A 20,411-nucleotide genomic window follows, 5' to 3' on the forward strand; every position below is an offset into this window, starting at 1 on the left:
GCACTAACGATCCAGGTGAGGAAAACACTACCTATTGGTGGCCGTCCACACCGAGAGGCTCCACCGGCCATGACCACAAGGAGCATCGCCACAGAGACCCCCCCAACCCGGACAGACCAGGACAGACCCCACACAGAAGGTGGAGTCCCTCCACCAGCTACCCAGGCCTGAGGGACCCCCATGACGACACCCCCATGGGCGGAGCAGACACACCTCCCAGTGTGGACGACCCCCCCTGAGGAAACACTGGAGCTAAAAACTAAAAGATTAAAAGAAAGTAAAAAATGCCTAAAAAGTGTAAAATTTTAGAAAAATCTATACAAAACTTAAGATGAATAATAAATAACATAAAATACAAAGTCACTCAAATGGATTAAAGGTTTAAAAAAAAATAAATAAATAAATAAAAAAAAAAAAAAAAAAAAAAAAAAATGAGATCAGATAAAAGCCAAGCTAAAAAGGTGTGTCTTGAGCCTCCTTTTAAAAGTATCAACGTTCTCTGCGGCCCTGAGGTTCTCTGGCAGGCTGTTCCATAAATAAGGGCCATAATGGCTGAATGCAGCCTCACCGTGGGTTTTGGTCGCGGTTCGGGGAATGGTTAAAAGGCCGGTGCCAGAGGACCTCAAGGTCCGTGAGGGTTGATACGGTAAAAGCAGATCAGGTAAATAAGATGGCCCAAGACCGTTAAGACATTTAAAAACCAGTAAAAGAACCTTAAAATCAATCCTGAAGCGGACGGGGAGCCAAAGCAGCGATTTTAAAACAGGTGTAATGTGCTCCCGCCCTCTGGTCCTCGTCAGCACGCGAGCGGCTGAATTCTGTAATAGTTGTAGGTTCTTAATACTCTTTTTAGGAAGACCAGAGAGCAGGGCATTACAATAATCTAAACGACATGAGATAAAAGCATGCATCAGCACCTCCGTGCTGGCCTGAGAGAGAAACGGGCGGACTCTGGCTATATTCTTAAGATGGTAAAAACGTATCTTCGTAATATTCTTTATGTGTGGAATAAAAGTGAGCTCAGAGTCAAAAATAACACCCAGGTTCTTTACACATTTCGAAGGTTTAAAATCTTGTAGTTTTGGTAAAAGTTTCTCTCTCTGGCCTTCAGGACCAACAACTAAAACTTCTGTTTTGTCCTGGTTGAGCTGTAGGAAATTATCTGCCATCCATGACTTAATATCTAAAATACAGTTAAAAAGGGCATCAAGTGGCCCTGTGTCATCAGGAGACACGGCGATGTACAGCTGTGTGTCGTCAGCGTAGTACAATGTACATTTGTTAAAAGATCGAAGGTGGAGAAAAGAAATCGAGGATTGTTTTTATTGTCTGTAATGAGTTTTGAGAAATGAGCAATCCTTGCCTGTTTGACGGTTTTATTGTAGGATTTGAGTTGTTCACGAAATATTTGATAATGTATTGTAAGTTTACTTTTTCTCCACCTTCTCTCAGCACTCCTGCATTTTCTTTTTGATTTTTTGACTTCCTGAGTTCTCCATGGGGGTGTAGGCTTAGTTTTTATGGTTTTTGTTAAAAGTGGAGCAACTGAGTTCAGCGTAGATTCCAGTTTCCTGTTAAAATTATCAACAATAAAATCACATGATGCAGGTAAAACATCAGCAGGAGTGCTCTCTAAAATCTCAATAAAATTTGCAGCCACTTCAGAAGTTAGGTAGCGTTTCCTCACCGTTCTCATCGAGGCTTCCTGATGATTAAGACTGGTGATGTTAAAAAACACGCAGTAATGGTCAGACACAGCCAGGTCGACAACAGAGGACACACCGGTGGACAGGCCGTAGGTTATAACCAGGTCCAGGGTGTGTCCTCTGTTGTGAGTCGGCTGTGTGACATGTTGGGTGAAATCCATGCAGTTTAAAAGGTTTAAAAATTATCTCGACAGTGGGTCGGAGGTATTGTCAATGTGTAGATTAAAATCACCAGTTATTAAAATTCTGTTGTAGGTGGTATGTATGACTGATAAAAGCTCTGAAAATTCACTGATAAAAACAGTGGAGTGATGGGGTGGTCTATAAACAGTTAAACAAAGAATAGGAGGACTGCTAAAAACAAAGGCAAGGTGTTCAAATGAGGAGTGGTTGTTAAAAGAGACCTCCTTTGTAGCTAATATGTTTTTAAAAATTGAAGCTGTGCCGCCTCCCTTTCTAACACCCCGTGTAGTAAATAAAAAATTAAAATTTGGTGGAGAAGCCTGGATGAGGGAAAATGCAGCGTCCGTGCCAAGCCATGTCTCTGTTAAAGGAATACCATCAAGTTTATGATGTACAATAAGATCATTTAAAATAAAGGTTTTGTTTAAAAGAGAGCGCACGTTCAACACAGCCAAGTTAATGTCTGTGTTGAACGTGCGCTCACGACCACAACGTACCGGGTTGATAAAAACAAGATTGTCTCTGTTAAAACCAGTGGGTCTGTGGATCTGACGGGGAAAACGGGTGGTGACCAGGGGATGAATTGGTTGAGGATCGGGTGTGTTGGTGGCGCCAGATGTAGCTGGTTTTATGGAGGAATTATCTGGTGGGGGTGGCAGTGGTGACTGTGACCTGTGGGGGAAGCTGGAGAGGGGGGCAGTGCTGTGAGCGGCTGGCTCCACAGGTGGAGAAGAAGACTCCGGGCCCGAGCTGGGAGTGTGGGTGTGGCCAGAAAATAGTCACTCCCGTGGAGCCGACAGAACCGCGTGCTGAATGTTTGCAGCCAACACGCGGCCCCCCAGCCTGTTTGGGTGAAGTCCGTCGGCCCTATAAAACGAGGGACGATTCCAGAAAAGATTAAAATTGTCGATAAAACCAATGTTAAGAGCTCTGCAGGTGTTCTGTAGCCAAGAGCTCAGATAGAGCAGCCTGCTGAAGCGCATTGCTCCCCGAGACAGCGTTGGAAGCGGGCCGCTGATAAAAATGGATTTCCCACAGTTTTTAAGGAAGGTGAACAGCTCATTAAAATCCTTTTTTAAAAGCTCAGAGCGCGGTTTGGAGCAATCATTGGATCCCACGTGGACAATGACGCGAGCAATGGTGGATGGAGCAGACTGTAGTAGAGCGGGGAGTTTCTCCAGAATCACCGGGACTGTGGCTCCAGGGAAGCAATGCGTGGCTGCGTTGAAGAACCTAATGTTCCGGGATATTGAGTCTCCCACGACCAGTGTGGTTGGGGAGAAGAGGGGGCGAGGAGAAGAAGGTTGTGGGGACTCACGGTTGGGGGATGCAAGGTCCCCGCTGGGTGCCCGGGTAGACGGGTGAGGTGGTGAGGCTGTGGCCGCGGCATCAGACGAGGAACGGGGATTTCCTGCCGGCTCCGGACGAGGACGAGGAGGGCCCCCGGAGCGTCGGAGCACGGCCTCCCTAAGGATTTCCCGCCGGGCAGAGGAGGTCGCCGGCCGGGATGAGGTTAAGCGTCGCTGAGGCTCCTGGGTGTCGCCAGCTGACGGTGGAGGGGCTGTGGTGTCGGCCGGCGCTGTTGTCGGGTGCAGAGCTGGAACCGCAGGTGACGGGACATCAGCCGGATGGACCGGATTTTCATCCGGTGACAAAGCCGTGTAGCGGTTGGAGAGGCTCAGCGGAGGAGGAGGAGAGGCGGCCCCGCCTGAGTGCTTCTTGCGGCCGCGAATCACCACTTCAGACCAGGGTGGTTCGCGGTTCGGTGTGGAGCAGGAGGAGGGCCGTGGACAGGTGGAAGGATCCCACACGGCTGTATCCAGGAGAGCCGCGCTCAGTTCTGAGATCTTCCTGGACTGCCCGGCCGCCACCTCCATGACGCTGGAGAGCAGGGAGTCCTTCTTCTTCAGATCCTCGTGGAGTCGTCTGACATCCTCCTCCAGGTCGGTGATTCTTTTGTTTGCTCGTGTGAGGAGTTTGTTTTCCTCACACGGCAGGGCTGGCATTGTGTAGCTGGGGAGAACAGAAAAAAGAGCTCCGGCAGCAAGGTGTGTGGTCCACAGCGGTTGAGATTCAGGAGAGGTAGATTGTATCCTTTAAGGATAGCCTGAGGTACAGGCACTTACCGGCGCGGGCCCAGTAAAGGGCCCGGTGAGATGAGAAGGTATCCGGTAAGCAATCCGGTAAGCTCGGCGGTAGAGGTGAGAATTTCTCAGCGTTTTCCCACGCTGTCAAACGCTGCTGTCAAACGCTGTCAAACGCTGCTGCTTCCGCGTTCTGCTGCTTCCGCGTTCTCTCTGCTGCTTCCGTTCTCTCTCCTGCTGCTTCCGTTCTCTCCATGTAGGAGAGAACGTTAACTGACAATTCAAATTGATCCTGTAACCACCTACAGAAGTACCAGCCTGTAAGCGCCCAATCTCGTCTGATCTCGGAAGCTAAGCAGGGTCGGGCCTGGTTAGTACTTGGATGGGAGACCGCCTGGGAATACCAGGTGCTGTAAGCTTTTTCAACCAGCAGAGAGCGCTCTCGCTTAATCTACCCACACATATTTCAACGTGGTAACAGCGACAGCTCACGTCCTAAAGTGTTTTGCACATGGTTAAGGCACTTTAACTCCAACAAATAAAACCAACAAATCAATGACTTATATTCTATGACTTATCTTCAACTCCATATAAGAGGTATTTCAAGCTGCAGCTTCTGCTTACGGCCATACCAGCCTGGATGCGCCCGATCTCGTCTGATCTCGGAAGCTAAGCAGGGTCGGGCCTGGTTAGTACTTGGATGGGAGACCGCCTGGGAATACCAGGTGCTGTAAGCATTTTCAACCTGCAGAGAACGCTCTCGCTTAATCTACCCACATATATTTCAACGTGGTAACAGCGACAGCTCACGTCCTAAAGTGTTTTGCACATGGTTAATGCACTTTAACTCCAACAAATAAGCGCTTCTAAATTATTATCACCAACAAATCAATGACTTATATTATATGACTTATCTTCAACTCCATATAACAGGTATTTCAAGCTGCAGCTTCTGCTTACGGCCATACCAGCCTGGATGCGCCCGATCTTGTCTGATCTCGGAAGCTAAGCAGGGTCGGGCCTGGTTAGTACTTGGATGGGAGACCACCTGGGAATACCAGGTGCTGTAAGCTTTTTCAACCAGCAGAGAGCGCTCTCGCTTAATCTACCCACACAAATTTCAACGTGGTAACAGCGACAGCTCACGTCCTAAAGTGTTTTGCACATGGTTAAGGCACTTTAACTCCAACAAATAAAACCAACAAATCCATGACTTATATTCTATGACTTATCTTCAACTCCATATAAGAAGTATTTCAAGCTGCAGCTTCTGCTTACGGCCATACCAGCCTGGATGCGCCCGATCTTGTCTGATCTCGGAAGCTAAGCAGGGTCTGGCCTGGTTAGTACTTGGATGGGAGACCGCCTGGGAATACCAGGTGCTGTAAGTTTTTTCAACCAGCTGAGAACGCTCTCGCTTAATCTACCCACACATATTTCAACGTGGTAACAGCGACAGCTCACTTCCTAAAGTGTTTTGCACATGGTTAAGGCACTTTAACTCCAACAAATAAAACCAACAAATCAATGACTTATATTCTATGACTTATCTTCAACTCCATATAAGAGGTATTTCAAGCTGCAGCTTCTGCTTACGGCCATACCAGCCTGGCCACGCCCTCTGACTTCCTGTTTGTGCAGGAAGAGTGACGTGGCAGTTTGGTTCATGGTGGATGAAGGAGAGACAAAGTTCAGATTGGAAAACAAACGAAAAAAGCTCAGAGAAGTGGAGAACAACAACACCTCCCCCGGCAGCAGTTGCTGCAGGGGGGCTACTCCAAGGGAGTATAAAAAAACTAAAACGGATTACTCGGTGATGAAGGTGGATAACGGACTGGACATGAGCTCAGCTATGACGGACAAAATGGAGTCGGAGGGGATCCCAAGGCAAAAGATGGCCTGCGCAATGGTCGGAGCCGGAGAGAAAGAGAAGAGAGCGGGAGAGGGGCCCGAGGCAGAGAAAGTGGAGAAGAGGAGGACGGGAGGACAACACAGCGGAGCGGTGTGGAAGGGGGCAGAGGAGGAGACGGCAGCGAGGGTGGCGGAGCCGAGAGCTGCAAAAGAATGTTGGGATCAAGCGGAAGACCAGAAAAAACTTGTAGTAAATGTGGAGATAGAGGGAGATGATGCCATCTCCCTCATGGAACTCTTGAAAGCTGTGAGTGTTACATGCGGTCGTGTCGTTGGCTGCCGAGTAAAGGCGGACAGAAAGTGGGAACTAACAATGGGCAACCCGCACGGGAAGAACAGACTGTTAGATGGTTTCAAGATAAGAGATTCGCGAGTGATCGCCTCTGAAATAATGAAGGACACGAGAGTGGTCTCATTTTTAAGTCTTCCTATTTATATCACTGATGAGCAGATTTTCACAAAGCTGGCACATTGGGGAGTAGAGCCGGTCTCACCAATCAAGAAGAGAAAATGGCCTGGCACGGACATATTCGACGGCACCAGGTTCCTGAAAGTCAGGTTCCCAGAGTCGGTGGCGGCTCTGCCGTATAGCACGAAATTTGACACGCTTCGAGGGTCCGGAGTATTTCAGGATCATCCATAACAACCAAATGAGGGTGTGCAGACTGTGCCTACAGCAGGGGCACATTCTGCGGGAATGTCCTGAGTTCCTGTGTTACAAATGTAACAAACAAGGACACTATGCAAGAGAATGTGCACGCATGACGGAACGAACCGGCGGAGAGCAGGAGGAGAAGGAGGAGAAGGAGGAGATGGAGGAGTTGGTGGAGGAGAGCGAGGCAGAAAAAAAGGAGGCGGCGGAGGAAGAGGAGGAGGAGGAAGACGGAGAAGGAGAGGTTGAGAGCCTGGTGGGGGACATGGAGGAGGAAGCGGTGGAGGAATCGATGGAGGAAGCAGGGAGTGACGAGGGAGGAGATGTCGCAGAGGATGCAAAGGAGGGGAGCAGTGGAGATGAGGAGGAACGAGGCGGACAAGATTGGGGTGAAGGACAAAGCAGCAGGGGGTCGCTTCCTTGTGCGCAGCAGAGAGTCACCAGGCGGGGTGGTGAGAATCCTGCTGAGACGGAGGACGTGGAGACCGGAAACGGAGCGAGGGGGATATCGAGGAAAAGATCAGGTACGAGAAAAGGGCGAGCACAGAAGAAACGTATGCACAATGAGGAAACTTCTAATATCCAGCGGTGATGGTCCGTTTCTCCTCCTTATCATGGTCTTAATGCCAATAACAGTGGCATCCATTAATGCAAACGGGCTGAGAGACAAGACGAAGTTCGAAAGCATGATAAGATTAAGTAAGGCGGATGTAATATGCTTACAAGAAACTCATTGGGATGCAGTAACGGAGCAAGACATGATAAAGCTGTGGGATGGGGAATGCTTCTCTAGCCATGGAACTAACATTGCAAGGGGAGTGGCGATTTTGTGTAAAAGGGACAGTGGAATTAAGGCCACGATGAGGGCTAAAGATGGAGAAGGAAGATGGATTAATATAGATTGTGTAGCTCAGGATGTGAATTATAATATTTTAAATGTCTATGCACCGAATACAGAAGGCGATCGCACAGCCTTTTTTAGGAAATTTTATAAAATAGCCGAAAAGTGTGATGTTATAATAGGAGATTTTAATGTGAAATTGTGTCATCTGGATATAAACGAAAGTTGTGTATGGAGACAAGATGCCTCAAGAAAGGTTCTAAATGACTTTATGATGGTTAACAACTGGTGCGACGTATGGAGAGTGAAAAATCCTGATAAGAGGCAATATTCAAGGGCGCAAGTGGTTCAAGGGGTTCTAAAACAAACCAGAATTGATTTGTGCTTAACGAAGACATCGCATATACGATTATTTAATAATGTGGATTATAAATGGATACACTTAAGCGATCACGCCATACTATCATTAGAAATGGGGGAACAGGAAGAGAAAAGGGGAGGGGGGACATGGCACTTAAATGCACATCTCTTGTACGATGTGAATTATAATAGAGCCATTAGGCAACTAATTTTGAGCGTAAGCTCACAACCGGGTTTTGAAAAGAATATAATACAAGGCTGGGAGGACTTGAAGACAAAAATAAAAGGGAAAACCATACAATATGCGAAAAGGTTTCGGGCGAGACAACAGAAGAAAGAAAGAATGCTAAGAGCAGAAATCGAAAAGGTTGAGAGACAGAAAGGCTCGGAGGGGAATAAGTTAATAAGATTGCATACCGAGTTAAAAGAGTTGGAGAGGTTGAAATGCGAAGGGGCTATATTAAGGAGCAAAGCGCAGTATGCGGTGGAAGGAGAAAAAAATACCGGCTTCTTCCTGAACTTGGAAAAAAGAAGGCAAAACAAATGCTACATAGCGGAAGTGATGAATGAAAAGGGAGAGACAACAGCTGACTTTGTAGAGATCTTAGAGACAGTCCAGAATTATTATACCCATCTTTTTGAAACAGAGGGGACAGATGATGGGATAACAGAGGAGATCCTGGCAAAATGTGAGATGAAGTTAGCTGAAGAAGACACACTCATGTGCGACCAGGAGATTAAGGAAGAGGATATTGATTTGGCAATAAAACAATTAGTACTAAATAAAAGTCCAGGTAGTGATGGACTAACAGCGAATTTTTATAAACAATTTAGTGATATATTGAAACCAATATTGTTAAATTTATACAGAACAATAGAAATAACACAATCCGTGCCGGCATCTATGGCAAGAGGGATCATAACGATCATATATAAGAAAGGGGATAAACGAAATTTAGCCAATTATAGGCCTATAACACTACTAAACACGGATTACAAAATATTGATGAAAGTACTAGCAAACAGAATAAAACAGGTTGTGCACACTATCGTAGAGCCCTCTCAGGCTTATAGTGTGCCGGGAAGGGAAGTTTCAGATATTTTGAATACTGTCAGAGACACAGTAGAATTTTTGAAAACTACCAGCAAAGAGGGCATTCTGGTCTCACAGGACTTCAACAAAGCCTTTGATAGAGTCGAACACAAATTTATGTTCAAAGTTTTGGAGAGGGTGGGATTGGGAGCGCGTTTTCTCGGGTGGATTAGGTTAATGTACGCCAACGCCACTGGCAGTGTGAAGTGTAACGGGGTGGTTACCGATCCTTTTCCGCTTCGAAGGTCGGTGAGACAGGGATGTCCACTGTCCTCAATTTTGTATACAATAATCGTGGAAACACTGGGTGTCCTTATTAAACAAGATTCAGAAATAAAAGGTATAGAATTACCTGGAGGGGAGATGTGCACCATACAACAGTTTGCTGATGATACCACGTTACTGATTAAAGACATAAATAGTGTACATAGAATAATAAACTTGGTAGAACGATATGGTAGAGCCTCAGGAGCTAAAATAAATCCAGATAAATCAGAAATCATGTTCATCAATATGAAGGGACCGCCGCAAAATGAATTACCGGTACAATTACAAGCAGAACATATCAAAATATTGGGTACATACATTGGGGTAAACAGTGAAACGGCCAGGGACATGACATGGACTAGTATAATTAAAAGGATAGAAGCAATTTTGTGCTATTGGCGAATGAGGAACCTGAAACTCAATGGGAAGGTGGTGGTATTAAATAGCTTGGTAATGTCTAAAATATATTATGCACTCACGGTGATAGATCTACCCTTATGGGCACTAAACAAACTAAATGAGATTATGACAGTTTTCTTGTGGGGGACAACGGTGGGGAAAATCGCAAGAAAAACATTAATAGGGAAATATGAAGAGGGAGGGCTAAAATTACTAGACATAGAAAGTAAGAAAAATGCTTTCAGGATTAAATTGGTCAGAAAATATCTGTACGATGACACGGCTTACGGCTGGAAGGGTCTTATGCGTTTTTTTTTAAATCGAGTGCTCGGAATAGGAGATTTTGTCCTGCTTATGAAACCGAAGAGGCCGATGACAGCGGGAGTCCCATTATTTTATAGGGAGGTCCTCGAAGCACAAGCTGGCTTCCTGGAGCATATAGAATATAAGGCGAATTCTATAAGCCTAATAAGAGAACTGCCGATATTTTTAAATAAATATATAAAGAAAGAAAATAAAATGTTGTATAATAACAAAATGATAAGAGCTGGACTAGTACAGCTGAAAGATATAATGTATGAATTTGTGCCCGGTTTTTTGCCGACGCAGGCTGTGATGGATAGTATAAGGGAAGTTGATTATAATTCAACATACACGGTCATAGAGAATTATTATAAGACTATTCAGAGAAGTATCCCACAACAATGGAGAAGGCTGATAGAAACAGGTACAGCTAGAGATAGGACAAGCAAACTCCCAGAGCTGGGAATTAAGCGAGAGGGGGAAAACAAGAGCTTCAGTCTGATCTCCTGCAAGGAAATCTACGAGCGTTTTTTAGTGAACGTCACGAAATCACCGGCCTCCTTGTCGTATTGGAGCAAGGTCTTTCCACAGAAAGAGGGGTGGAAAATATGGGAGAAATGGAAAGTACAGGGTAACAGCATCGAGGCTGAGGACAATGATTTCAAAATAAGACACAATAAAATTTTTACTAATGTGGTTTTACATCAACTGGATAAAGCTGTAGACAGAGATTGTGATGTTTGTGGCTTATTGCCGGAAACGCTGATGCATATGTTTGATATTTGTCCTGAGTTATCTGGCTTTTTTGGGTTATTGAAGAAATGTCTAATAGAAAAATTGGGAATGGTGTGGGACGGAAGGGATTCATGGGAGTTTTTTCTTTTATTTGGAAACTGGCAATACAGTAAAATTAGAAACGAAATGCTGTGCAGATTTATGTTGAGCCATGCACGATGGGCAATAAGGGCACGAAGAAACAAGGCACATTACGAACGAAGGGTTATTGCAATATGGCCGATTTTTCAAAACATAGTAAAGAAACAGATTCGATACAGGTTGATACATGGGGTAGACCATTTTGAACGACTGTATGTGAAGGATGCCAATCTCCTATCCCTTGATAAAGAAAAGAGAATTGTGTGGAATTGGTAGCTCTTTTTGGACTGTGTAGTTGGGAAATTGTGTGTTTAAAAAAAAAAAAAAAAAAAAAAAAAAAAATTTGGCTATTTCATCTTTTGAAAATTGTGCACGGTGATCATATAGTTGGAATGATTTTTCACCCTGTGGGATGGCTGAACGAATGATGCTGGGTTTTGAAATGCCACTATGTGCAAATCAGGTTTGCTTTTGTAATTTGAGTGCTGATGTTGTTTTTCTTTTCTTTTGAAAAAAGGACCTGAGTGTAAATGTCACAGAGAGAGGAAAATGTGTTGGAAATGGATACTGTAAACAAAAATATATTTTTTTTGTAAATATATTTTCATAATAAAAGACAAAAAAAAAAAGATGCGCCCGATCTCGTCTGATCTCGGTAGCTAAGCAGGGTCGGGCCTGGTTAGTACTTGGATGGGAGACCGCCTGGGAATACCAGGTGCTGTAAGCTTTTTCAACCAGCAGAGAGCGCTCTCGCTTAATCTACCCACACATATTTCAACGTGGTAACAGCGACAGCTCACGTCCTAAAGTGTTTTGCACATGGTTAAGGCACTTTAACTCCAACAAATATGCGCTTCTAAATTATTATCACCAACAAATCAATGACTTTTTTGTATGACTTATCTTCAACTCCATATAAGAGGTATTTCAAGCTGCAGCTTCAGCTTACGGCCATACCAGCCTGGATGCGCCCGATCTCGTCTGATCTTGGAAGCTAAGCAGGGTCGGGCCTGGTTAGTACTTGGATGGGAGACCGCCTGGGAATACCAGGTGCTGTAAGCTTTTTCAACCAGCAGAGAGCGGTCTCGCTTAATCTACCCACACATATTTCAACGTGGTAAGGGCGACAGCTCACGTCCTAAAGTGTTTTGCACATGGTTAAGGCACTTTAACTCCAACAAATAAGCGGTTCTAAATTATTATCACCAACAAATCAATGACTTATATTATATGACTTATCCTCAACTCCATATAAGAGGTATTTCAATCTGCAGCTTCAGCTTACGGCCATACCAGCCTGGATGCGCCCGATCTCGTCTGATCTCGGAAGCTAAGCAGGGTCGGGCCTGGTTAGTACTTGGATGGGAGACCGCCTGGGAATACCAGGTGCTGTAAGCTTTTTCAACCAGCAGAGAACGCTCTCGCTTAATCTACCCACACATATTTCAACGTGGTAACAGCGACAGCTCACGTCCTAAAGTGTTTTGCACATGGTTAAGGCACTTTAACTCCAACAAATAAAACCAACAAATCAATGACTTATATTCTATGACTTATCTTCAACTCCATATCAGAGGTATTTCAAGCTGCAGATTCTGCTTACGGCCATACCAGCCTGGATGCGCCTGATCTCGTCTGATCTCGGAAGCTAAGCAGGGTCGGGCCTGGTTAGTACTTGGATGGGAGACCGCCTGGGAATACCAGGTGCTGTAAGCTTTTTCAACCAGCAGAGAACGCTCTCGCTTAATCTACCCACACATATTTCAACGTGGTAACAGCGACAGCTCACGTCCTAAAGTGTTTTGCACATGGTTAAGGCACTTTAACTCCAACAAATAAAACCAACAAATCAATGACTTATATTCTATGACTTATCTTCAACTCCATATAAGAGGTATTTCAAGCTGCACCTTCTGCTTACGGCCATACCAGCCTGGATGCGCCCGATCTCGTCTGATCTCGGAAGCTAAGCAGGGTCGGGCCTGGTTAGCACTTGGATGGGTGACCGCCTGGGAATAGCAGGTGCTGTAAGCTTTTTCAACCAGCAGAGAGCGCTCTCGCTTAATCTACCCACACATATTTCAACGTGGTAAGAGCGACAGCTCACGTCCTAAAGTGTTTTGCACATGGTTAAGGCACTTTAACTCCAACAAATAAAACCAACAAATCAATGACTTATATTCTATGACTTATCTTCAACTCCATATCAGAGGTATTTCAAGCTGCAGCTTCTGCTTACGGCCATACCAGCCTGGATGCGCCCGATCTCGTCTGATCTCTGAAGCTAAGCAGGGTCGGGCCTTGTTAGTACTTGGATGGTAGACCGCCTGGGAATACCAGGTGCTGTAAGCTTTTTCAACCAGCAGAGAGCGCTCTCGCTTAATCTGCCCACACATATTTCAATGTGGTAACAGCGACAGCTCACGTCCTAAAGTGTTTTGCACATGGTTAAGGCACTTTAACTCCAACAAATAAAACCAACAAATCAATGACTTATATTCTATGACTTATCTTCAACTCCATATAAGAGGTATTTCAAGCTGCAGCTTCTGCTTACGGCCATACCAGCCTGGATGAGCCCGATCTCGTCTGATCTCGGAAGCTAAGCAGGGTCGGGCCTGGTTAGTACTTGGATGGGAGACCGCCTGGGAATACCAGGTGCTGTAAGCTTTTTCAACCAGCAGAGAGCGCTCTCGCTTAATCTACCCACACATATTTCAACGTGGTAAGAGCGACAGCTCACGTCCTAAAGTGTTTTGCACATGGTTAAGGCACTTTAACTCCAACAAATAAAACCAACAAATCAATGACTTATATTCTATGACTTATCTTCAACTCCATATCAGAGGTATTTCAAGCTGCAGCTTCTGCTTACGGCCATACCAGCCTGGATGCGCCCGATCTCGTCTGATCTCTGAAGCTAAGCAGGGTCGGGCCTGGTTAGTACTTGGATGGTAGACCGCCTGGGAATACCAGGTGCTGTAAGCTTTTTCAACCAGCAGAGAGCGCTCTCGCTTAATCTGCCCACACATATTTCAATGTGGTAACAGCGACAGCTCACGTCCTAAAGTGTTTTGCACATGGTTAAGGCACTTTAACTCCAACAAATAAAACCAACAAATCAATGACTTATATTCTATGACTTATCTTCAACTCCATATAAGAGGTATTTCAAGCTGCAGCTTCTGCTTACGGCCATACCAGCCTGGATGAGCCCGATCTCGTCTGATCTCGGAAGCTAAGCAGGGTCGGGCCTGGTTAGTACTTGGATGGGAGACCGCCGGGGAATACCAGGTGCTGTAAGCATTTTCAACCAGCAGAGAGCGCTCTCGCTTAATCTACCCACACATATTTCAACGTGGTAACAGCGACAGCTCACGTCCAAAAGTGTTTTTCACATGGTTAAGGCACTTTAACTCCAACAAATAAGCCCTTCTAAATTATTATCACCAACAAATCAATGACTTATATTATATGACTTATCTTCAACTCCATATAAGAGGCATTTCAAGCAGCAGCTTCTGCTTACGGCCATACCAGCCTGGATGCGCCCGATCTCGTCTGATCTCGGAAGCTAAGCAGGGCCGGGCCTGGTTAGTACTTGGATGGGAGACCGCCTGGGAATACCAGGTGCTGTAAGCATTTTCAACCAGCAGAGAGCGCTCTCGCTTAATCTACCCACACATATTTTTACGTGGTAACAGTGACAGCTCACGTCCTGAAGTGTTTTGCACATGGTTAAGGCACTTTAACTCCAACAAATAAAACCAACAAATCAATGACTTATATTCTATGACTTATCTTCAACTCCATATAAGAGGTATTTCAAGCTGCAGCTTCTGCTTACGGCCATACCAGTCTGGATGCGCCCGATCTCGTCTGATCTCGGTAGCTAAGCAGGGTCGGGCCTGGTTAGTACTTGGATGGGAGACCGCCTGGGAATACCAGGTGCTGTAAGCTTTTTCAACCAGCAGAGAGCGCTCTCGCTTAATCTACCCACACATATTTCAACGTGGTAACAGCGACAGCTCACGTCCTAAAGTGTTTTGCACATGGTTAAGGCACTTTAACTCCAACAAATATGCGCTTCTAAATTATTATCACCAACAAATCAATGACTTTTTTGTATGACTTATCTTCAACTCCATATAAGAGGTATTTCAAGCTGCAGCTTCAGCTTACGGCCATACCAGCCTGGATGCGCCCGATCTCGTCTGATCTTGGAAGCTAAGCAGGGTCAGGCCTGGTTAGTACTTGGATGGGAGACCGCCTGGGAATACCAGGTGCTGTAAGCTTTTTCAACCAGCAGAGAGCGGTCTCGCTTAATCTACCAACACATATTTCAACGTGGTAAGGGCGACAGCTCACGTCCTAAAGTGTTTTGCACATGGTTAAGGCACTTTAACTCCAACAAATAAGCGCTTCTAAATTATTATCACCAACAAATCAATGACTTATATTATATGACTTATCTTCAACTCCATATAAGAGGTATTTCAATCTGCAGCTTCAGCTTACGGCCATACCAGCCTGGATGCGCCCGATCTCGTCTGATCTCGGAAGCTAAGCAGGGTCGGGCCTGGTTAGTACTTGGATGGGAGACCGCCTGGGAATACCAGGTGCTGTAAGCTTTTTCAACCAGCAGAGAACGCTCTCGCTTAATCTACCCACACATATTTCAACGTGGTAACAGCGACAGCTCACGTCCTAAAGTGTTTTGCACATGGTTAAGGCACTTTAACTCCAACAAATAAAACCAACAAATCAATGACTTATATTCTATGACTTATCTTCAACTCCATATCAGAGGTATTTCAAGCTGCAGCTTCTGCTTACGGCCATACCAGCCTGGATGCGCCCGATCTCGTCTGATCTCGGAAGCTAAGCAGGGTCGGGCCTGGTTAGTACTTGGATGGGAGACCGCCTGGGAATACCAGGTGCTGTAAGCTTTTTCAACCAGCAGAGAACGCTCTCGCTTAATCTACCTACACATATTTCAACGTGGTAACAGCGACAGCTCACGTCCTAAAGTGTTTTGCACATGGTTAAGGCACTTTAACTCCAACAAATAAAACCAACAAATCAATGACTTATATTCTATGACTTATCTTCAACTCCATATAAGAGGTATTTCAAGCTGCACCTTCTGCTTACGGCCATACCAGCCTGGATGCGCCTGATCTCGTCTGATCTCGGAAGCTAAGCAGGGTCGGGCCTGGTTAGCACTTGGATGGGAGACCGCCTCGGAATAGCAGGTGCTGTAAGCTTTTTCAACCAGCAGAGAACGCTCTCGCTTAATCTACCCACACATATTTCAACGTGGTAACAGCGACAGCTCACGTCCTAAAGTGTTTTGCACATGGTTAAGGCACTTTAACTCCAACAAATAAAACCAACAAATCAATGACTTATATTCTATGACTTATCTTCAACTCCATATAAGAGGTATTTCCAACTGCAGCTTCTGCTTACGGCCATACCAGCCTGGATGCGCCCGATCTCGTCTGATCTCGGAAGCTAAGCAGGGTCGGGCCTGGTTAGTACTTGGATGGGAGACCGCCTGGGAATACCAGGTGCTGTAAGCATTTTCAACCAGCAGAGAGCGCTCTCGCTTAATCTACCCACACATATTTCAACGTGGTAACAGCGACAGCTCAGGTCCTAAAGTGTTTTGCACATGGTTAAGGCACTTTAACTCCAACAAATAAGCGCTTCTAAATTATTATCACCAACAAATCAATGACTTATATTCTATGACTTATCTTCAACTCCATATAAGAGGTATTTCAAGCAGCAGCTTCAGCTTACGGCCATACCAGCCTGGATGCGCCCGATCTCGTCTGATCTCGGAAGCTAAGCAGGGTCGGGCCCGGTTAGTACTTGGATGGGAGACCGCCTGGGAATACCAGGTGCTGTAAGCTTTTTCAACCAGCAGAGAGCGCTCTCGCTTAATCTAACCACACATATTTCAACGTGGTAACAGCGACAGCTCACGTCCTAAAGTGTTTTGCACATGGTTAAGGCACTTTAACTCCAACAAATAAAACCAACAAATCAATTACTTATATTCTATGACTTATCTTCAACTCCATATAAGAGGTATTTCAAGCTGCAGCTTCTGCTTACGGCCATACCAGCCTGGATGCGCCCGATCTCGTCTGATCTCGGAAGCTAAGCAGGGTCGGGCCTGGTTAGTACTTGGATGGGAGACCGCCTGGGAATACCAGGTGCTGTAAGCTTTTTCAACCAGCAGAGAGCGCTCTCGCTTAATCTACCCACACAAATTTCAACGTGGTAACAGCGACAGCTCAGGTCCTAAAGTGTTTTGCACATGGTTAAGGCACTTTAACTCCAACAAATAAGCGCTTCTATATTATTATCACCAACAAATCAATGACTTATATTATATGACTTATCTTCAACTCCATATAAGAGGTCTTTCAAGCAGCATCTTCAGCTTACGGCCATACCAGCCTGGATGCGCCCGATCTTGTCTGATCTCGGAAGCTAATCAGGGTCTGGCCCGGTCAGTACTTGGATGGGAGACCGCCTGGGAATACCAGGTGCTGTAAGCTTTTTCAACCAGCAGAGAGCGCTCTCGCTTAATCTACCCACACATATTTCAACGTGGTAACAGCGACAGCTCACGTCCTAAAGTGTTTTGCACATGGTTAAGGCACTTTAACTCCAACAAATAAAACCAACAAATCAATGACTTATATTCTATGACTTATCTTCAACTCCATATCAGAGGTATTTCAAGCTGCAGCTTCTGCTTACGGCCATACCAGCCTGGATGCGCCCGATCTCGTCTGATCTCGGAAGCTAAGCAGGGTCGGGCCTGGTTAGTACTTGGATGGGAGACCGCCTGGGAATACCAGGTGCTGTAAGCTTTTTCAACCAGCAGAGAACGCTCTCGCTTAATCTACCCACACATATTTCAACGTGGTAACAGCGACAGCTCACGTCCTAAAGTGTTTTGCACATGGTTAAGGCACTTTAACTCCAACAAATAAAACCAACAAATCAATGACTTATATTCTATGACTTATCTTCAACTCCATATAAGAGGTATTTCAAGCTGCACCTTCTGCTTACGGCCATACCAGCCTGGATGCGCCCGATCTCGTCTGATCTCGGAAGCTAAGCAGGGTCGGGCCTGGTTAGCACTTGGATGGGAGACCGCCTGGGAATAGCAGGTGCTGTAAGCTTTTTCAACCAGCAGAGAACGCTCTCGCTTAATCTACCCACACATATTTCAACGTGGTAACAGCGACAGCTCACGTCCTAAAGTGTTTTGCACATGGTTAAGGCACTTTAACTCCAACAAATAAAACCAACAAATCAATGACTTATATTCTATGACTTATCTTCAACTCCATATAAGAGGTATTTCAAGCTGCAGCTTCTGCTTTCGGCCATACCAGCCTGGATGCGCCCGATCTCGTCTGATCTCGGAAGCCAAGCAGGGTTGGGCCTGGTTAGTACTTGGATGGGAGACCGCCTGGAAATACCAGGTGCTGTAAGCTTTTTCAACCAGCAGAGAACGCTCTCGCTTAATCTACCCACACATATTTCAACGTGGTAACAGCGACAGCTCACGTCCTAAAGTGTTTTGCACATGGTTAAGGCACTTTAACTCCAACAAATAAAACCAACAAATCAATGACTTATATTCTATGACTTATCTTCAACTCCATATAAGAGGTATTTCCAACTGCAGCTTCTGCTTACGGCCATACCAGCCTGGATGCGCCCGATCTCGTCTGATCTCGGAAGCTAAGCAGGGTCGGGCCTGGTTAGTACTTGGATGGGAGACCGCCTGGGAATACCAGGTGCTGTAAGCATTTTCAACCAGCAGAGAGCGCTCTCGCTTAATCTACCCACACATATTTCAACATGGTAACAGCGACAGCTCAGGTCCTAAAGTGTTTTGCACATGGTTAAGGCACTTTAACTCCAACAAATAAGCGCTTCTAAATTATTATCACCAACAAATCAATGACTTATATTAAATGACTTATCTTCAACTCCATATAAGAGGTATTTCAAGCAGCAGCTTCAGCTTACGGCCATACCAGCCTGGACGCGCCCGATCTCGTCTGATCTCGGAAGCTAAGCAGGGTCGGGCCCGGTTAGTACTTGGATGGGAGACCGCCTGGGAATACCAGGTGCTGTAAGCTTTTTCAACCAGCAGAGAGCGCTCTCGCTTAATCTACCCACATATATTTCAACGTGGTAACAGCGACAGCTCACGTCCTAAAGTGTTTTGCACATGGTTAAGGCACTTTAACTCCAACAAATAAGCGCTTCTAAATTATTATCACCAACAAATCAATGACTTATATTATATGACTTATCTTCAACTCCATATAAGAGGTATTTCAAGCTGCAGCTTCAGCTTACGGCCATACCAGCCTGGATGCGACCGATCTCGTCTGATCTTGGAAGCTAAGCAGGGTCGGACCTGGTTAGTACTTGGATGGGAGAACGCCTGGGAATACTAGGTGCTGTAAGCTGTTTCATCCAGCAGAGAGCGCTCTCGCTTAATCTACCCACACATATTTCAACGTGGTAACAGCGACAGCTCACGTCCTAAAGTGTTTTGCACATGGTTAAGGCACTTTAACTCCAACAAATAAGCGCTTCTAAATTATTATCACCAACAAATCAATGACTTATATTATATGACTTATCTTCAACTCCATATAAGAGGTATTTTAAGCTGCAGCTTCTGCTTACGGCCATACCAGCCTGGATGCGCCCGATCTTGTCTGATCTCGGAAGCTAAGCAGGGTCGGGCCTGGTTAGTACTTGGATGGGAGACCGCCTGGGAATACCAGGTGCTGTAAGCTTTTTCAACCAGCAGAGAGCGCTCTCGCTTAATCTACCCACACATATTTCAAAGTGGTAACAGCGACAGCTCACGTCCTAAAGTGTTTTGCACATGGTTAAGGCACTTTAACTCCAACAAATAAGCGCTTCTAAATTATTATCACCAACAAATCAATGACTTATATTATATGACTTATCTTCAACTCCATATAAGAGGTATTTCAAGCTGCAGCTTCAGCTTACGGCCATACCAGCCTGGATGCGACCGATCTCGTCTGATCTTGGAAGCTAAGCAGGGTCGGACCTGGTTAGTACTTGGATGGGAGAACGCCTGGGAATACTAGGTGCTGTAAGCTGTTTCATCCAGCAGAGAGCGCTCTCGCTTAATCTACCCACACATATTTCAACGTGGTAACAGCGACAGCTCACGTCCTAAAGTGTTTTGCACATGGTTAAGGCACTTTAACTCCAACAAATAAGCGCTTCTAAATTATTATCACCAACAAATCAATGACTTATATTATATGACTTATCTTCAACTCCATATAAGAGGTATTTTAAGCTGCAGCTTCTGCTTACGGCCATACCAGCCTGGATGCGCCCGATCTTGTCTGATCTCGGAAGCTAACCCAGGGTCGGGCCTGTTTAGTACTTGGATGGGAGACCGCCTGGGAATACCAGGTGCTGTAAGCTTTTTCAACCAGCAGAGAGCGGTCTCGCTTAATCTACCAACACATATTTCAACGTGGTAAGGGCGACAGCTCACGTCCTAAAGTGTTTTGCACATGGTTAAGGCACTTTAACTCCAACAAATAAGCGCTTCTAAATTATTATCACCAACAAATCAATGACTTATATTATATGACTTATCTTCAACTCCATATAAGAGGTATTTCAATCT

At 45.4% G+C, this 20,411-nt stretch overlaps 28 non-coding genes and 3 pseudogenes across 28 annotated transcripts; all 31 read left to right on the top strand.

Annotated features, from left to right (window-relative positions):
• Positions 1–4,273: 4,273 nt before the first annotated feature.
• On the top strand, positions 4,274–4,392 carry LOC133431487 (5S ribosomal RNA; annotated as a pseudogene).
• Positions 4,393–4,591: 199 nt separating this feature from the next.
• On the top strand, positions 4,592–4,710 carry LOC133431574 (5S ribosomal RNA). The gene has a single exon (XR_009775920.1). It is a non-coding gene; the product is annotated as a 5S ribosomal RNA (ribosomal RNA).
• Positions 4,711–4,927: 217 nt separating this feature from the next.
• On the top strand, positions 4,928–5,046 carry LOC133431762 (5S ribosomal RNA). Its single transcript, XR_009776098.1, has one exon. It is a non-coding gene; the product is annotated as a 5S ribosomal RNA (ribosomal RNA).
• Positions 5,047–5,245: 199 nt separating this feature from the next.
• LOC133431367 (5S ribosomal RNA) lies at positions 5,246–5,364 on the top strand. Its single transcript, XR_009775753.1, has one exon. It is a non-coding gene; the product is annotated as a 5S ribosomal RNA (ribosomal RNA).
• A 6,254-nt stretch (positions 5,365–11,618) lies between these two features.
• On the top strand, positions 11,619–11,737 carry LOC133431741 (5S ribosomal RNA). Its single transcript, XR_009776078.1, has one exon. It is a non-coding gene; the product is annotated as a 5S ribosomal RNA (ribosomal RNA).
• A 217-nt stretch (positions 11,738–11,954) lies between these two features.
• Positions 11,955–12,073, top strand: LOC133431894 (5S ribosomal RNA). Its single transcript, XR_009776223.1, has one exon. It is a non-coding gene; the product is annotated as a 5S ribosomal RNA (ribosomal RNA).
• A 199-nt stretch (positions 12,074–12,272) lies between these two features.
• LOC133431688 (5S ribosomal RNA) lies at positions 12,273–12,391 on the top strand. Its single transcript, XR_009776027.1, has one exon. It is a non-coding gene; the product is annotated as a 5S ribosomal RNA (ribosomal RNA).
• Positions 12,392–12,590: 199 nt separating this feature from the next.
• LOC133431290 (5S ribosomal RNA) lies at positions 12,591–12,709 on the top strand. The gene has a single exon (XR_009775678.1). It is a non-coding gene; the product is annotated as a 5S ribosomal RNA (ribosomal RNA).
• A 199-nt stretch (positions 12,710–12,908) lies between these two features.
• LOC133431403 (5S ribosomal RNA) lies at positions 12,909–13,027 on the top strand. The gene has a single exon (XR_009775789.1). It is a non-coding gene; the product is annotated as a 5S ribosomal RNA (ribosomal RNA).
• Positions 13,028–13,226: 199 nt separating this feature from the next.
• On the top strand, positions 13,227–13,345 carry LOC133431803 (5S ribosomal RNA). The gene has a single exon (XR_009776136.1). It is a non-coding gene; the product is annotated as a 5S ribosomal RNA (ribosomal RNA).
• Positions 13,346–13,544: 199 nt separating this feature from the next.
• On the top strand, positions 13,545–13,663 carry LOC133431955 (5S ribosomal RNA). The gene has a single exon (XR_009776281.1). It is a non-coding gene; the product is annotated as a 5S ribosomal RNA (ribosomal RNA).
• A 199-nt stretch (positions 13,664–13,862) lies between these two features.
• LOC133431967 (5S ribosomal RNA) lies at positions 13,863–13,981 on the top strand. The gene has a single exon (XR_009776292.1). It is a non-coding gene; the product is annotated as a 5S ribosomal RNA (ribosomal RNA).
• Positions 13,982–14,198: 217 nt separating this feature from the next.
• On the top strand, positions 14,199–14,317 carry LOC133431631 (5S ribosomal RNA). Its single transcript, XR_009775974.1, has one exon. It is a non-coding gene; the product is annotated as a 5S ribosomal RNA (ribosomal RNA).
• Positions 14,318–14,516: 199 nt separating this feature from the next.
• LOC133431770 (5S ribosomal RNA) lies at positions 14,517–14,635 on the top strand. The gene has a single exon (XR_009776106.1). It is a non-coding gene; the product is annotated as a 5S ribosomal RNA (ribosomal RNA).
• Positions 14,636–14,851: 216 nt separating this feature from the next.
• Positions 14,852–14,970, top strand: LOC133431960 (5S ribosomal RNA). The gene has a single exon (XR_009776286.1). It is a non-coding gene; the product is annotated as a 5S ribosomal RNA (ribosomal RNA).
• A 217-nt stretch (positions 14,971–15,187) lies between these two features.
• LOC133431905 (5S ribosomal RNA) lies at positions 15,188–15,306 on the top strand. The gene has a single exon (XR_009776234.1). It is a non-coding gene; the product is annotated as a 5S ribosomal RNA (ribosomal RNA).
• A 199-nt stretch (positions 15,307–15,505) lies between these two features.
• Positions 15,506–15,624, top strand: LOC133431917 (5S ribosomal RNA). The gene has a single exon (XR_009776245.1). It is a non-coding gene; the product is annotated as a 5S ribosomal RNA (ribosomal RNA).
• A 199-nt stretch (positions 15,625–15,823) lies between these two features.
• On the top strand, positions 15,824–15,942 carry LOC133431442 (5S ribosomal RNA). The gene has a single exon (XR_009775826.1). It is a non-coding gene; the product is annotated as a 5S ribosomal RNA (ribosomal RNA).
• A 199-nt stretch (positions 15,943–16,141) lies between these two features.
• Positions 16,142–16,260, top strand: LOC133431575 (5S ribosomal RNA). Its single transcript, XR_009775921.1, has one exon. It is a non-coding gene; the product is annotated as a 5S ribosomal RNA (ribosomal RNA).
• Positions 16,261–16,477: 217 nt separating this feature from the next.
• Positions 16,478–16,596, top strand: LOC133431561 (5S ribosomal RNA). Its single transcript, XR_009775908.1, has one exon. It is a non-coding gene; the product is annotated as a 5S ribosomal RNA (ribosomal RNA).
• Positions 16,597–16,795: 199 nt separating this feature from the next.
• Positions 16,796–16,914, top strand: LOC133431929 (5S ribosomal RNA). The gene has a single exon (XR_009776256.1). It is a non-coding gene; the product is annotated as a 5S ribosomal RNA (ribosomal RNA).
• Positions 16,915–17,131: 217 nt separating this feature from the next.
• On the top strand, positions 17,132–17,250 carry LOC133431439 (5S ribosomal RNA). The gene has a single exon (XR_009775823.1). It is a non-coding gene; the product is annotated as a 5S ribosomal RNA (ribosomal RNA).
• Positions 17,251–17,449: 199 nt separating this feature from the next.
• LOC133431942 (5S ribosomal RNA) lies at positions 17,450–17,568 on the top strand. Its single transcript, XR_009776268.1, has one exon. It is a non-coding gene; the product is annotated as a 5S ribosomal RNA (ribosomal RNA).
• A 199-nt stretch (positions 17,569–17,767) lies between these two features.
• On the top strand, positions 17,768–17,886 carry LOC133431320 (5S ribosomal RNA). The gene has a single exon (XR_009775707.1). It is a non-coding gene; the product is annotated as a 5S ribosomal RNA (ribosomal RNA).
• Positions 17,887–18,085: 199 nt separating this feature from the next.
• On the top strand, positions 18,086–18,204 carry LOC133431989 (5S ribosomal RNA). Its single transcript, XR_009776314.1, has one exon. It is a non-coding gene; the product is annotated as a 5S ribosomal RNA (ribosomal RNA).
• Positions 18,205–18,403: 199 nt separating this feature from the next.
• Positions 18,404–18,522, top strand: LOC133431576 (5S ribosomal RNA). The gene has a single exon (XR_009775922.1). It is a non-coding gene; the product is annotated as a 5S ribosomal RNA (ribosomal RNA).
• Positions 18,523–18,739: 217 nt separating this feature from the next.
• On the top strand, positions 18,740–18,858 carry LOC133431612 (5S ribosomal RNA). Its single transcript, XR_009775956.1, has one exon. It is a non-coding gene; the product is annotated as a 5S ribosomal RNA (ribosomal RNA).
• Positions 18,859–19,075: 217 nt separating this feature from the next.
• Positions 19,076–19,194, top strand: LOC133431475 (5S ribosomal RNA; annotated as a pseudogene).
• A 217-nt stretch (positions 19,195–19,411) lies between these two features.
• LOC133431783 (5S ribosomal RNA) lies at positions 19,412–19,530 on the top strand. Its single transcript, XR_009776117.1, has one exon. It is a non-coding gene; the product is annotated as a 5S ribosomal RNA (ribosomal RNA).
• Positions 19,531–19,747: 217 nt separating this feature from the next.
• Positions 19,748–19,866, top strand: LOC133431476 (5S ribosomal RNA; annotated as a pseudogene).
• A 217-nt stretch (positions 19,867–20,083) lies between these two features.
• On the top strand, positions 20,084–20,203 carry LOC133431451 (5S ribosomal RNA). The gene has a single exon (XR_009775834.1). It is a non-coding gene; the product is annotated as a 5S ribosomal RNA (ribosomal RNA).
• The last annotated feature ends 208 nt before the right edge of the window (positions 20,204–20,411 follow it).

This window comes from Cololabis saira, unplaced genomic scaffold (genome assembly GCF_033807715.1).
Source record: "Cololabis saira isolate AMF1-May2022 unplaced genomic scaffold, fColSai1.1 scf041, whole genome shotgun sequence".
Taxonomy (NCBI): Eukaryota; Metazoa; Chordata; class Actinopteri; order Beloniformes; family Belonidae; genus Cololabis; species Cololabis saira.